The sequence below is a fragment of the Herpailurus yagouaroundi genome, unplaced genomic scaffold (genome assembly GCF_014898765.1).
Source record: "Herpailurus yagouaroundi ecotype Mexico unplaced genomic scaffold, PumYag 142, whole genome shotgun sequence".
NCBI lineage: Eukaryota > Metazoa > Chordata > Mammalia > Carnivora > Felidae > Herpailurus > Herpailurus yagouaroundi.
In genome coordinates, this window is record NW_024412397.1 from 50,280,656 (window position 1) to 50,294,054 (window position 13,399).

General features: G+C 33.3%; 1 protein-coding gene and 1 long non-coding RNA gene across 4 annotated transcripts in view; one reads left to right on the forward strand and one right to left on the reverse strand.

The window, feature by feature from the left end:
• MIB1 (MIB E3 ubiquitin protein ligase 1) overlaps positions 1 to 13,399 on the reverse strand; it is a 130,803-nt gene that overhangs the window by 42,318 nt on the left and 75,086 nt on the right. The gene's annotated exons all lie outside the window — the stretch shown is intronic.
• Positions 1,431 to 7,161, forward strand: LOC121033104 (uncharacterized). 3 transcript variants are annotated; one of them, XR_005791703.1, is made up of 4 exons: positions 1,431 to 1,555; positions 2,099 to 2,275; positions 3,417 to 3,650; positions 5,553 to 7,161. It is a non-coding gene; the product is annotated as an uncharacterized LOC121033104 (long non-coding RNA). The 3 variants fall into 3 exon arrangements; XR_005791705.1 differs by having other exon boundaries at positions 1,439 to 1,728; XR_005791704.1 differs by having other exon boundaries at positions 1,440 to 1,709.

Below are 13,399 nucleotides of genomic sequence, written 5' to 3' on the forward strand. Positions count from 1 at the left end.
TTCAGCCAGGTCACGATCTCGCGGTCCGTGAGTTCGAGCCCCGCGTCGGGCTCTGGGCTGATGGCTCAGAGCCTGGAGCCTGTTTCCGATTCTGTGTCTCCCTCTCTCTCTGCCCCTCCCCCGTTCATGCTCTGTCTCTCTCTGTCCCAAAAATAAATAAACGTTGAAGAACTGGTAATAGTTTTTCTTGATTCTTAACTGAATAAATACTTAACAGAATATTATTTGAATTAGGAATAAGATATAGGTTTTGTTTAGGGAAGAACAAGGCTTCTCTTGGGCATTTTTAGGTTTGTAAAATCTTAAATTATATCTCTACAAGTTCATTAGATTTGATGTATAATATTTTTTCCCTCCTTGGTTAAAAAAATAAATTTCAACATTATAATTTATTGTGAATATGCCATTAAGATTTAGAGCAAAAGTACTTTTCCTTTGAAGCATACACTGTGCAGCAATATTACAGATTAGGTTAATGACTATTTTATTATCTCTGATATGTAGAAATGATCATGCCTAAATGTTATTTCAGGAAATTTTAGAGGAATGGCAACGTCGACAGGAGGGGGGAAAAACCACTTCACATTTGAAAATGAGATAGAATTAATAAAATGCATTTTAATAGTTCTATAGGTAAATATAATTTCAATATAAAAGTACACAATAACTCAAAAACATTCCAGACCATTTCTCATCTAAGCACTACAAAAAATTAACTAAAATTGACACTGAATTAAAAGTTTTAAGTAGCATTTTTCCAAGATTTCTTTTACACACTACTCTTTTCTTCCTTAATAATCTCTCTCCACCTTTAATATGTAAGTTCTACTTACCATTTCTACATATTTTCCATTCAAATATTATTCATTAAATGTAAAAAGCATGTGTAGCAACAACTAGCTCTAAAGATAACCCTGCAAAATCTCTTTAGGCCTTTAGTTATGTAAAATATCATCTTCCACAATATTTTTTACCAACAAAAAATTAGGTTATGAAATATATTTTGGCAGCAGAGGGATTTTACTTGTTCCAGATCTGTCTAAAGACTGTCTTGCAACTAGCCAGAGTAATATTTTTCCTCTTTCCTTTTTTCTCTTCAGTGCTTCTAAGTATAGTGACAGCCGCATCAGGCTTTCCTAGACTCAGCGCAAGCTCAGTGAAAATCTGGGAAATGTAAGTAGAAACATGAGAGACCGCTTTATTTGGCAGTGCTTAAAAAAAAAAAAAAAAGGGCAGAACAAATGGCAAAGCAGTGTTTGGACCGCAGGATGAACAATCAATAGGCAGAAAGCAAGATAGAGGCTTCCTCAGCTTTTGGATCGACAATCGACAGCTGAGAGACTATTTTTTGCTATGGTTGACTAAATATGGTCAGGGAAGAGAGAGGCACAAGAGAGCCTGTTTGCCTGGGAGTGCATGTTTCAAATGCTTAGCTGCCTATAAAGCTGTAACAGTTTAGCCCGTGGCCACTGAGGGAAGAATATAAATTAACCTCTGTAGTGACCATGTGGAAATCCTGACCTTGCTTGCAGACTTGACCTCTGGATATGACAAGGTGGCTTCAATACAGATCTACCAATTAATCTTGGAAACTAAAAACCAAAAAAATACAAAAACAAAAACAAAAAACAAACAAACAAACAAAAAACTTCACAGCAAGAAAGATACAGAATATTTCCTGCGAAGTCAGAAGAACCTAATGTATTCTGGTGGGCAAAGGAAAATAGGGTGAATGTTTAGTTACTTGGGGGGAGTGAGGTGTGTTTTGGTTTTGGTTTTTTGTCTTTTTTAGATTATAAAATTAACTTCTTCTGCAACTTTCTCCCCTCTTCTGAAGCATTTCATCTGAAAAATAAGCGAGGTTCATTTTCTTGGCCGTTACAGCAACCTTCCTTGGTTGCTTAACTTTCTGTACAGCAGATACAAGGTACTCCTATCTGTGCAATACTGGTAATATGACATTGCAAATCAAATGGCCAACTGTGATTCAATTTTATTGCAGTTTTGTTGTTTTTTTTTTTAAGGTAAAGGCAAGGGAGAGGAAAAAGCTTATTTTTTTGTTTGTTCGTTCATTTGTTTTTCAAATGTATCTTAAAAGGTGAGGTTCTGCATTCACTGATACAGCCCCCTTACTTCTCTCGGCTCATGAAAAGAAGTGCTGAATCAGCGAACAGAGTGAAGGAACAATCAAGATGAAATGGCTGCTGCTGATGTGACTCTTTAGGTCACCATCTCTCTTCCTCCTGCAAATGCTGCATGGCACTAAGCTTACCAGGTAACAGAGCATGATGAGGTCTGCACTTTTAAGGATGCTTATGACTTTCTGCATGCTTACCTATTATTGGCTCAATACATGTTTCTATTGTTAAATTCTATCTGGGCATTGCCTAACTTCACAGTTCAAGTAGATAGTTTATGTAGTATAAAAAGAAATGTTGTTCAAATATCTTGACAGATAATTCTTGATCTCAAAAATGTACAAATCCATTACTATCACCTACATTACTAAAGATTGAGTCTTTCTTGTTTCAGATTAAACGATGATTTTGCATCCTTAGTAAATCCTGCTTGCAAAGTAGGCTACCCTTTAAAAACTACTAACTATTTCAAGGTTTAGTGAACCAAGAGACTTGGTAGATCACAAAATAGTTTTTAATGCTCACTTTGGGTTGGTCACAAAAATAAATCAGACCGTGCATGGTAAATTCTACTGCTGCGTTGCTGAAACTGCTACGGAGCAGGGCCATTTACTGCTGTGCTCTGACGTGCTCTCCAGGAGCTGCACTTGCTCTTTATCACAGGCTGCAGAAATTCTGTTTTCCCTGCATTCCCCAAATATGAACATTTCTTATGGTGTTCTTTTAAATTAACCTTTTAATACCACAATAATTAAAAGCAACTTACCAACCATAATGTCTTTTTAAGCTAAATGACGAAGCTCAAACCCAAGTGCTCACAGGCTAAGCACTAAGAACCTTTCAGTTCTTTTAAAAGTGAGACTTTAGAAAAGTTGACTGTTCTGGTAGTTTTCCTTTATATTAAAAAAAATTGAAGAATCCAAAGAACCAAACTCATCAAAATTAGATATTTATACATCTATTCGAATGGGTATTCAACTCAAAGCACCAAAACGCAAAATTCAGGGAAGTAACTAATAAAGGAATGACAAAGAAGTTTTCAAATAATCAAGAATTCTTATCTGTGACCTTTAAAAAAAACTAACAAAAAATTCATCACCTTTAAAAATTCAGTTCATTCACACTCTAAAAAGTTCTAGTTTTCTCCCTATTCTTTCAACTTTAGAGTCAATCAGAAGAAGTACTAATTGGTTAACTGGTTAAGTTTCAATAGTATCTAGTTTGTAATATCCAGTTTGTAAAAGAATTTGCACTGAATTCATTACTATCTACTTGTAGGATCTAGAAGCAAACTACAAAATAAGAAGAAATTCTCTCTGAAGACTATGAAGAAACATTAGGCTGATCTTCCCAATTTCTGAAGTATACTCTGTAAAAACTCCACTGATTCTATGAATCTCTGGCAAAAACAACCAGACCAGGACAAAGTTCAACAGATAACTGGTTAGTGTTTAGACTGTCTATGTCTACCAAGAACAAGGAACCATAAAAGGCACTAATGTTATGATTCAGGTAAATCTGTTATAGTTTAGTCTTTGATAGTCTCTGCAAATGATCTATTATTGCTCTGTATCAGTAAGCTCAATGTTTTACTAACAAATGGGAAAATAAAACATTTCATGTTTTTACAGCTAACAACTTAGTGAAACCTACTCAGAGTACATACTTCTTTATGTACCCATATGAACATACAATGCTATGGAATGTAAAGAAGTATGTATTTTTGGTAGGCAATAAACTGCAAGAGGGAACTAAACTGCAGCTAAAAGAAGCCTTTGCTTCTTTCTATGTGAATGACCTTCATACGGTAAATTAACCTAGTATCAAAGAGATGACCTTTGACAATACTAACACCATAAAAATGTAACTACTTTTTTTAGATGGAAACAAAATGCTGCTAAGATTTCTATTTTGTGAAGAAAAAAGAGTTTGAAGGAGATTTAAATTATCATAAAACTCCTTTTAAATCTTTTAAGTTTAAAATATACTACCTTTTACATTTTTAAATTAAGTATGCACATGATTAAAATTTGAATACAGAAAAGAAACCAGTATTACTAGCAAAATGAATGAGGGATACATACACATGACCCAGTTTCTGTCTCCACAATTCGACCTTAACTGAAGTATATCATATCACATTAGTAGGATCAACTGATTTGTTAAGAAAAATAAGATATGACAAAAGCTTAACTCCATTACATTTCAACAACTGCTCTTCATATTTTGATTAATTTATAGTCTGCTAATATTAGAGGAATTTCTGAAGCAAGTTTTGTTATTTTAGGCTTTCTTTTTTGAAAACTACACAGTCATAATTCTAAAAGACTATCTTTTAAGTAACACATTCTACTCTCAAAAAAAAAAAAAAGTGGTGGTGTTAATCACCAAGTTAATCAGGTCCTTAACCCAGTCTTCACTTTAAATGCTCAATTATTACTTAGAATAAATTAAAATATAAAATTTATGCAGGAAAAATGACATATCCTGGGCCACAGTTGTAAGTTAACAGGGCAAATTGGTAATAGATTGCCAAATATTTAAAAGAAATTAATTTATTATCTATACTATCCTTGAACTTGCTTTCTCCAAAGCAAATGAAAACACTATAGTTAAGAAATCAATTTACACAGAATAATCATCTTTTACTGGTACTATGCAACCGCAATTCAATTTTTACCAACATGATAGGCCCACTATTTATACTATGTTGGAGATATCAAAACACTTTTTTCGTATTTTACACAAAATTTATTTTATACCACTATTAATAAAAATCATAAAGCTGCTGGCAATACTTTATAAGCAGTACCTGTTTCAAGCTACTATGATAGACTTAGAAAAAAAACCTAATATTTATATTCATGTATTCTAATCATTTCTTACTAAAAGTTATAATTTCAGACATATATGAAAAGCAAAATGATGTTTAAAATTTATACATGTCACAAGTTGAACAGAAATGGCTATGAGGTTTTAACTACAGTTAACTACAGTTAACTACTGAAAATATGTATGTCAAAAATACAGGTTCCTCTATAAAACTATTCAAAGGGTATTACTATACTCATGCTTTATAATGAACGATAATATTCATTATTCTATAGGTATACAAGTTTTTAATAATTATTTTGAAACAGCCCAGTGACGAAGACTCTCATTGCTATAATATTAAGAGTACATAATCCTTAGGAAAAAAATGACAGCACCTGTTATTCACTTTAAAAAGTATGATTATATACTGATTCTAGTGCTTACAAGTTTAACTTAACATATCTAAGAGTATTTTCAATCACTCTAAAATGTCACATCCATCACTTAGATCAGCTGTTCATTTTTAACTGAGTACATAGTAGACTCTGGGCATCTGCTGACACTGGTGTAACTCAAACATTTCAACTGTCTCTCTGACAGGGATAACAGATGCTGACATTATCAAATGCCATGGCCTCTCCTTGCCCCGATATGGCCAGTATATGAAACTGCACTGCCATCCAAAAGCACACTTGAGCAACTGGATCTGCTAACCAGCTCCCATATAACCAGTAAAAATAGAAGTCAGTTTTATTGCTATCTTCAGCACTTAAGTCTACGCAATTTAACACCTGTTTCATTTCTATTAGAATAAATGGAAAGAGTCGTAGTTACATTAATTTCACCAGCAGCATGATACTTAACAACCAACAGATGCACAATATACGTAATATGAGAATCGTTTAAATATTGCCTGAATTAGTGTTGACCTTCTCCCAGTTTAGTTCAAAACATTAACTGTTTCTTTACTCTGCATTTCACTGAAAGTACTTAATTCATTACTTTATAGGCCAACTATAATTTCTCAAACTTTTATTTTTGCAAGTATATTTCAGAGGATATCCCCTCCCTGATTCTGAAATGCAACACTGAAATCACATTATAGCAAAAATCTGCTCTACTGACTTTTAAAGTATTACTTACCTGATTTTAATATTCAAGTTCACTGATTATAGCTGTACACCAAAAGTCAATGTATTATTAAGCTGATAATGGAAGTAACTAGGCAATCTGTAGGCAAAATGATAGAGATTTCCGCAGGGGAAACAGACTTGAAAAGGGTTGCATTACTAACCTAGGATTGGTAACACTACATAAGCAAAAACAAAGAAAAAAGCTGGCATGCATGGTAGTGCCTTTCAACACAAGTCCAAGCAATACAGTGAATACACATGTGATCTATTTATAAACCAAAGGGCAGAGGTACTTTCTTAAGGCCACTCATATTCCTCCATCCCTTCCCTGTCAGCAACTTGCTATTAGTCCTCAAGTATAATACTGAAGGAGCCACAGTAGAAAGGTATGACTTTAGTGCTCTTCCCTATTAGCTTATTCACTTGGTTCAGTGCCTACAAACAGAAAATAGTACTCTGAAATACATCAAGGTCTATTTGTTCCTTTAAATGCTGTTGGTTTTAAAAACAGGTTATTGTCCACACTTAAGAATTACACAAAGGTGTACACTGATAATCCCTTAATACATCAACAAAACATGAAAGGGCAAAGACTTCTGTTCCATTCGAGTAGGAAGTAGGAAAAGTGCCTTCAAAATAGAAAAGTTTACATGTAATGACTAAACTACTACTGATAGGAGAATCTCTAACATTTGTAGAACGTCCATAACCATAATTATACAAATAAAAAACAGCTATGCTGTTTTGTATCCCAAACTAGCAACACTGCAATGCTTTGCTAGAGCTGGTAAAATGGAACCAAATCGCCTCTTCAATGGATTTGGTCCCCTTCAACCAGCTGTAGCTATGCATTGATTACTACAGGACAGCCAACGTTTCACTGATAAATATCAATCACATGTAAATGAATTTCAGCTTATTTACATTATTTGGATTGTGGTTTCAATCAAATAATTTGTTACTGTTAATTCACCTTGGAAGAACCATAGTGGTTAACAATGTTTATAAAATGTTTCATGAAAAATGTGTGGACAACTTAAGGATTGCAAATAAAATAATTTTATTTATTTATCCTCTCTTGGTGTCAAATTTCTTATCCTTCAGAAAAGAAACGGTAATGAAATGTAGCCTATGCTTCATGATAAAAGAAATGAAACTTCCTTCAAAGGAAGAAAAGAATTGGGAAGGTCACTCAAAACCTAACTGAAACTATAATGGGACACTACTACAGTGTGGTTCTCATGGACATGCACATATTCTAAATTAAAGAAAAATATAACATTAAATATAATAATACTCTAGAAATCTTGGGTCACTATCTTCCATAGGATTAGCATTTAATTTTACTGCTATTTACCTGAATATTGTTCAGTTAGGTGAAAAAGGAGATGATACTGCAGAATATCTTGTGCAGAGACTGAAACAGTATCTAGCTCTTCCAACCCCAAAACAGAAGTTTTTAACCCTCAGAAAAGAAAGAAAATGCCAAGTATCATGTCTTTTTACTGTGTAGATATTCCAACTCTACATACTGGTTTCCTTAGTTGTAAAATGAGGATCTCTTCTAATAATAACATCTTATGACTCTCCTCACTCTTCTTCTTTGTCCTTCACAAAAAAATACACATACAAGCCTCCCTCTCTCAGTGGAGAGAAAATGAAGAGAAAAATGACAAGTTATCCAACATCTCTTTGTTTTTCTTACTGACCACAATACAACCATAGATAATGTCATGTTCCTTAATACATGGAAACAAACATTTCAGGAGTTAATCAAGGGTTACCGATGTCCAAGTAGTAGTTTAAAACTCTACATGTTCACACAATCCTCAAGAGACTACTCCTCTATTTCAAAGTGAAGACCATCCCTTAAAAGAATGGAGGCAAAGTGTGTGTGTGTGTGTGTGTCTGTAAATATATATATAAATATAAGTTTTATCACTTCATTCAAGTTATTAGGCCTTCCTGCTCATATCAATCACATTTCAATTAGTCCATTAAATATATTTATGTATTACAAGGCACACAGTGTTTGAGACTGGATGCATAGCACATATAAGAGAAAATGGACACACTATAAGTATAGTCTCATTTAATAATACTCTCAGCTATATTTTACATAGCACCCAGAATATTCAAATTTTATTAAAAAAGAAAAATATTCAACACAAAGATATGGATTGGATTATCAAATCTTTATATATTCAACACAATATCATTCATCACACCTGATTTCAGAATTTAAAAAGTTAAATGAAGGCATCATAATATTCTAGAGGGAAAATTACGAGTTGTTCACATATTCAGTAAGCTTTAGTATGTGCCTTTGTTAGAATAAGCAGTAAGAAATGCCTGTGAAATTATCTTAGCACTAACCTGAAAACACAAGATTATTACATCACATGGTCCATTTATATTTTACTGTTATTTCTCACACTCAATTTATATTAAAGAAAAATGTGTAAATAACACTATGTAAGGTAACTTCATAATACTATTAACAGTGCCTCCAAAATATCAATCTGGTATCAGTATCTCCAAAACACTTGGCTGGTTTTTGGCCAGCTCTGCAGAGAATATTGCTAATTTATTCTCATGCCTGAGAAGGAGCTCTAAAAACTTAAAGGAAGCTAAAAATGCAACACCTTCACAGAAAGTACCTAAGTAACGTGCTGATTAATACTAATTCAAAGAAATTTAGTTTTCATTTTCAACAACAGAAATGATTTCTGCTCTTCATTTCAATCTGAAATTTCGCCTGTATATAAGAAAAGATAATATGGTTAAACTCTATGGAAACTATCTCTATAATAATCAAAAATAAAAACGCAGCATTGTTTTTAGTTAAGATTCCTGAAATTAAAAAAATACTATATTAAGACACATTGGAACTGCTATTCTACACTGCTCCAAATTTTATAAACCATGATACTATAATATTCAGTGTCTCAGAGTAAAAACTTATATGGTCTCCCACAATTCTGAAAGAAAAGAAATGGCTTTATAACTCTCTCTTAATGTCTTTATTTCAGTTACTGTTACATCATGAGGAAACATCAAGATTAGCTTTGAAATCTAGAATCTACATTGATCTGAAACTTTGAAATCCAGATTTTGTATTCTCCAAAATATATGACATCTAGACATATTTTTGATAACCAGGAATATCACACTTTCTTTTTAAAAAGCACTACCAATAATTAACTCTACTATATTATTAGCTAATTGCTGAAAAATTATTACTGCTTACTAAAGGCAAAGCTAAGGAATAGAATGCTACTTAAATCCCACATGTATATACACGCACATATAAATTTTGAAAACTTTTCCATATTATTAACCATAATAAATTGAAATAATTATTTGTGCTGGTATTAGGCTATATTCACAATGATGTAAATATTTTACTGTAGAACTAATATATACTAGTAAAAGAAAAACCTCAGAATTAGCTAAGAATTATACTAACTAAAGTACCATCTGTTGCAATTAAAATTGACTATACATGAAATCCAACAATTAAGCCAAGTATACGAAGAAGTGTAACTATAATATAAAACAAATATCACAAAGAAAAAAATGTTATAATTCAAAGTAAGAGATTCATCAAGATATATAAATTATAAAACACAAGGGGGAAATGTTGACACATGCTAATCACATTTAATATTTTATTCAAAAATGCTAATTTCATCAGGTTCTGGAAATAATAATTTACTATAATCTGGTTTCCTCAAATAAATGTAAAGGCCAAAGACTTTTAAGATTTCTTTTTTAATGTTTGTTTTGAGACAGAAAGAGGGAGACACAGAATCTGAAGCAGGCTCCAGGCTCTGAGCTGTCAGCATAGAGCCTGATGCGGGGCTCAAACTCACAAATTGTGAGATCATGGCCTAAGCCAAAGTCAGATGCTTAACTGACTGAAACACCCAGGCACCTCAAGGCCAAAGACTTTAGATAAAAATTCTAAGTACACCAGAAATGGCTCATCTGTCTTCTGATATCACTGACCAGTGCAAGGAAGAAAAGCAAATTTTAAGAATAAAAAATTTGATATGAAAAGCCTCAAAACAACCTCAGTTGTTTTTGCAATTTCAATTCCAATTTGCAATTTCAACTGATACATAAGTTGTGTCATCTTCTGATACTCTTCAGTGTCCAATTAAAATCACACTCTCTGGGGGGGGCGCGTGGGTGGCTCCGTCAGTTAAATGTCTGACTCTTAATTTCAGCTTAGGTCACAATTTCACAGTCCTGAGATGGAGCCCCATGTGGGGTTCTGTGTTAGGCATGCAGCCTGCTTAAGATTCTCTCTCTCCATCTCCCACTCTCTGCGACCCCTCCTTAAAAAAAAAAAGGAATCATACTCTTTATCTGGCAATCTAGAGTCACAACTGCATGAAATATCTTGAAGAAATAAGAATTTAAAAAGTCACGTAGTTTTAACTAAAGCATCACTTTACTGCAGAATAACAATGGCTTTTTTCCCTTTTATTAAATGTCACCTGACACCAATCATTTGGTTGGAAGAGTCACTGTACAAATTTTCAGCGGAACTCTCAAAATTTATACAAGAACTGAAGAAATGTTAAGTAGGATACTCTCTCTTTCTTGTATAGGCTTATTAGCACTATTAAATATACTACCCTACCCCCAGTAGAGTGAAATAATTCAAAATACTTAAAAGTCCCTCATTTCCTAAACACTTCAATTTTCAGTTTATCTTAAACTTTATGATTTAACCTATTGGGATGAGCACTGGGTGTTGTATGGAAACCAATTTGACAATAAGTTATATATATAAAAAAACTTTATGATTTAATATAACCCAAATATCCTCAATAAAATCTCTTTTCAACCATTTTAATCTGAAATAATTGTTCTGTTTGACCTCTAACAGTTTCTCTACAGAATCTGTAACTAATCATATTAACATCTTGTGATATCTAGTGCTGTCATGATTGTCCAATTAAGACTAACATTTATTAACTCCCTATCATAGTCAAAGCACTGTGGGAGATACACAGATGAACAGGCGTGCTCACAATTTTAACAGAAACACAGAAATGCCACACTAATAGACATAAAGTGAAATAAAATAAGAACAAAGAACAAGTTAGTGTAGGGCAAATAGAAAATAATTTCAATGATGTGATCTAGGAGCTCTGAAGGAAAAGATGCTTAAGATCAAGACAAAGGATAAGGGCACTCTCACTAAGGGAAACGCTTAAATAAATGAGGAAAGTAGACAAAATATTTTAGAAAAAGGGCATAGCATAATGTAGCTGAAGGGCAAGGTGGAAAGGGGGATTTTGTGGGAGATGAAGTTAGAAAGACAGGCTTAGGACACATCACAAATGAGTGTGAAGGCAAAGTTCAAGGTGTATAAATTTTATTCTATGTACAATAGGAAACAAATGAAGACTTGGGAACAGGGAAGGGGAGCCATTATGTCTTTAGAATGGTAAGTTGGCAATTAGATAAAAGTTCAATCAGAGATAAGACTGAAATCAGAGAAAACAATTAGAAAGATATTGTAATAGTTTAAGTAAAAGTGGTGAGTACTTAATTAGATCAGCAAAAATGGGAATAGGAAGAATGGAATAGATTGGAAAGCTGGGTACAATAAATGGAATTTTGAGAACTGAAGTTGAGAATTATTGACAGTGTAGTCAATGACAACCCTAAGCAAAGAGGCAGGAAGGGGGGTGATGTATTAATACATTCTTAGTTAAATCATTCTCTGTCCATGTGTTTCAGTCTTGCCTCATATACAGACCATAATACAGAAAAAGTAACATAAGGTGGGTAAGACCTATGATTCTTAAGTCAGATTCTTGCTCAACTTCTAGCTACTCCACTAGTCACTATATCTTGAATAAATAATTTCATCTCTTTATAAGCTTCATATTCTTTATCTACAAAGAGAAGATATTAACACCTGCCTCAAAAAGCTGTTGAAAGGATTAAAGGAGATAATGCATGTAAACCACTTAGTGGAGGCCTTGCCTATGGTAAGTACTATCATCATCATCTTCTATTTAAAAGGCAGGGAACATACCATTTTGTCTCCTTCACAATGCCAAAGTACAAAGTGTTCAAATATTCGTAATTTGAAAAATCAAAACATAATATAAAATATGGTCATTTGCTTCATCCTACATTATATACCCCTCGTTAAGAGTACCAACAGGCAATAGCAATAAAATCCTCTTGTTCTCTGTGCTCACCCTCTAGTGGTGATTCTAAGAAACCAAAAAATAACAAAAACTAGAAGGAAACACAATATAAAAATACCATATGGAACCAAAGGATAAGAATTCATGGGGATGTAATATAGTTAGTAATACTGTATTGTGTATTTCAAAGTTGCTAAGTGAGTAAATCTTAAAAGTTCTTATCACAGGAAAAAACATTTGTAACCACATGTGGTGAAGGATCTTAACCAGACTTATCGTGATAATCATTTCATAATATATACAGATTTCAAACTATTATGTTGTACAACTGAAACTAAAAATGTTATATGTCCATTATATCTCAATTTTAAAAAAGAATTTAGGATAGATTAAAGTGTCAAAATAAACTTGAAAGTGAACAGCTCCCTCAGTCAAGAAATGCAGGCTTAATTCAACTATAAACAGAGAAGCTCTAATACCAAATTTTCTAAACTGCTTTTCGTGGTTAAGATGTTCCCCAAAATTTATTCATAGAAAGCTCTAGATTAAGCAAAACTAAGCTTTTTCCTATTCTCTGAGACAGTGCAGATCCTTCATGAGTTCTGTGACTTCCCAGAAGTTTTTTTTCAAACTATAACCAGCAAATACTTTTTTTTGGCAGACTGCCCATCACTATTGTTACAACAGTTGGGAATATCCTCACCAGAAGCATATATATTTATGTTATTAATATGGAGTTAGGTACTTAACAGTTATCTAGCCACATGTTAAAAATAATCATGCAAATGGATAAAAGGAGATGAGAGGACACATTGAGAATGATCTTAAAGAGACATAACTCTCAAGATGGAATGCATTTTAATTAAATCTTTAGATATAAGTATTCTTGATACTTTATATCCATACTTAATATATATTTCAGTAATCATTTCATAATATTTGTATTAATTCCTGTTTGTTTTTAGAAGGGGGGGTGCAAGTGAGCAAGGGGCAGAGAGAAAGAGAGAGAGAGAGAGAGAGAGAATCCCCCAAGGGGTTGGAAGGGATGAGGGGGGGAGGAAGAGGGAAGAAGGGAGGGGAAGAGAGGGAGAGCGAGAGAGAGAGAGAGAGAGAGAGAGAGAGAGAGAGAGAGAGA